This window comes from Pteropus medius, unplaced genomic scaffold (genome assembly GCF_902729225.1).
Source record: "Pteropus medius unplaced genomic scaffold, Ma_sr-lr_union100, whole genome shotgun sequence".
In the NCBI taxonomy this organism is placed as follows: domain Eukaryota; kingdom Metazoa; phylum Chordata; class Mammalia; order Chiroptera; family Pteropodidae; genus Pteropus; species Pteropus medius.
This window is the reverse complement of record NW_024352786.1, coordinates 7,948,847-7,952,152: the sequence shown is the minus strand read 5'-3', so window position 1 is coordinate 7,952,152 and position 3,306 is coordinate 7,948,847.

Sequence of the window (3,306 nt, the reverse complement as noted above, 5' to 3'; positions counted from 1 at the left end):
GTCAGGCTGAGTTTGAGAAAAGCATAACTATAAATACAGATAAAGGAGATTAAAGCAGGATTCTTTTTTTTGTTCCTCCAAGAACTCTAGAATCTTTGGCCCAAGCCATGAGTTACACCATTTGTTCGATTATGTTCAGCTCCATCAAGAAAGAGACTGAGTATATCGTCAATGGTCACCTAAACTGGCTCCTAGGTTTAAAAGTAGAACCAGCATCTCTTATGTGACAACTTAGGAGGTGAACTCCTTGAAGACACTTAAACCACTAAGCAGCAAAGAAAGACTAAGTATTTTAATGTCAGTTGTTAAATTAATTGCTCTAACAATTAAATGTTGAAATATAAAATGATATCGCCAGTAATTTTATCTCAAACTCTTTAGAGAAACTCTNGTTCACCTATGTTGTAGCAGGTTTCAGAACTTCCTTCCTACTTAAGGCTGAATAATATTCTGTCGTATGTGGGTACCACATTTTGTTTATCCTTCGAGAGCTAGTCATATGGGTTGCGTATGTCTTTTGGCTATTGGAAATAATGCTGCTATGAACGTGGCTACACAGATATCTCCTCGAGACCTTGCTTTCAACTCTTTTAGGTAGATCCCTCGAAGTAGATTTTCTGTATCGTATGGTAATTTGATTTTTAATTTTTTTTGAGGAGCTCCCATACTGTTTTCCACAGAGGTTGTACCATTTTACACTCCCACCAGCAGTACGCAAGCTTCCAGTTTCTCCACATCATCACCAACATCTGTTATTTTCCATTTTTGTGATAGTAGCACACTAATAGATGTGAGGTGGTAGTAACGAATCAATTTTTATAGCATAAGAAATATTTGCAAATTGATAGTCTTTGCCATTACCTAAGGGCCCAAGCTGACCATGTCTCAGCAAACATCAGAACAGAATTTGTGTTTTACAAAGATTAAATATTTTAGGCCCTAGGCTAACATTCTAAAATTATTGGGAAAAAAATGTTTGGAGAAAAATGCCAAAAACAAGTAAAAAAAAAGGAAAGGATCATGAAAAAACAAACTTAGAATCTTTAGGTGTTTCAACACTGACGAAAAGCATACTCAGAATTCTAAAGCTCCAATTTGTCTTTTGATGGGCAAAAGATGAAAACTTAGTAACTTTTTTCAAGTGTTTTAAGTTTCTTTTCCTTTTATATTTTTATTTTGCAATAGTTGGAGTACTGTCAGTCAATTGTAGTAATTTGAATGTTGCTATTATTTTGAGGATTAATTTAAATATTTTTGCAGATGGTTATTTTCCTTTAAACATGTATTGTCAAAAATGTTACGTACTTGTAAGTGATCGTATTCAAGGATGGGCTTCTTTTTTTCCCCAAGAGTAATAGTCAATAATTGTATAATACTGGTCAATAGAAAAACAGGATTTCCTTAAGAGAATTTGTTTTTCAGTTAGCTTTGCAGGAACGCATTTATTCCACTGAGAACAGGATACCTGCACTGACATCCACTCAGAGAAGTAATAACTTGCCAAATCCTACTTATCAACGTGTATCCTTTTCTCAATTAATTCAAGATTTCCAGTTTGTTTACTTTCATCTCCAAAATAGCAACAACTTCCTTTAATATTTCAGACAGTCTGGCATTTAAGTAACTGATTGATGAATGTTCAATTGCACTCAGAAGGCGACAGCAGTTCTCATCATCCGTAATTCATTAGCATATAATGGAAATGCCATGCCAATCAAATTAAAGTTGTACGTGATAAGAGCTCTTTGTTATTGATTGAAATTTTTTTCTCAGCAACTGTTGTAACTACATTTGATCGAAATAGTTTCTCTGCCTGCATCCAAGTTGTGGTTTTGTTTTTTTTTCCCTTTCTCTTCTCTAACATGTCACATTCTTATTCTGTACCTAAGCAGCACTAGGCATCTTCCCTCCACCAATCTTGCCCTCAGCTGCATGTTTTTGTTTTTCCCCCTTAATTTCTTTGCATTATTCATTGCTGAGCTGAAGTAAAATATTGGAATGAGGAGCACATGGCAATAGAAAGAAAGGACATCCCTTCATAGAATTTATGTTGTATATATTTAAATGTTTTCAGCTTTAAGAAACAGCCATACCAAAATTAAAGCTATTGCATATCTACTAACCACTTCATACCATATGGCATGATGCCACTACACGGAGCATAATCACCAAAACTCCATGTCCATGTTTTCAGAAAGGCATAAAAATATGATTTATATACATTTTTTGTTGTGCTTTTTTAAACAAGGGTTAAGTAACAAAATAAAACATGTCACATTTTGTTTATCCGTTTAGGCCTCACAGCCGAATAAGTCTTTAGTCTGCAAACATTTAAAATTTTTAACTTCAACATTTCACCACAGAAGACATCTGAAGGTTATCCTCTTCCCTCCACTCTAATAAATTCTATAACTCAGAGCTTGATCAAAGCCCTTCTCTCTTAACTCTAACAATGTAAAGAAAGAAAATTTTAAATTGAAGTCATTTAGAATTCCTCAGTAGTTAAAATGTTTTTTCATAGACACAATCAAACCTTCTTTAAAGTTGCAATTAATTCTTAGTTAGGGGAAAAATTCCATATGGAATAAAATTCTCTTTGGAAATCATGTGTTTGCATTCCTGCTGTATGATTATTCTTACCACACCAGAAACTTCTTAATTAATTGCACTCTTCATGGCTACACTAAAACAGATGTAAATAAATGCTTTTTATAACCATTAACTTTCACAATAGGCTTCTTTACAAGAACTGTAGGGGTGAATTGTTGAGAGGCAGTTGAGGATATGGGCCGCAGAAGAAAGGCTAACACACAGTGGCTCTTCCTCGTTTGCATAGGCAGTTTGTTCTAAATGCAACAAGTGGACAGAAAGACATTTCCAAATGCAAAGGCTCAAGAGTTGCCTGTGTTTAAAAACAAATTGGATTACTGTGTTGAGTTCTGAGTAGTGATTATATAATTAATGCTGTGAGTTGGGGGAAAGCCACCCCTGCACTCGCTTGTTTTAACTTTTTTATTATTTTAAGTTGGCAAGAAAACAAGACTACTGAGAGTTTAACCAATGAAAAACATAACAGTGAGAAAAACTAGAGTGGTAAGAACTAATAAAAGGAAAATACAGGACAAGGTCTTGTACAGAGTCCAAGAGAAGTCGACCTGGCCTCTTGCCAATCCTTATTGATCTGAGAGAGATGGAATTTGTTAAGAAGGGAGTACTTCTTTCTTCTAGGAACTCCAGCACGGTGGAAAGGAAGGAAGTGAGCCCATCTGTATACAGTCTAATAGCAGAGTATTAATTTCAAGTAGT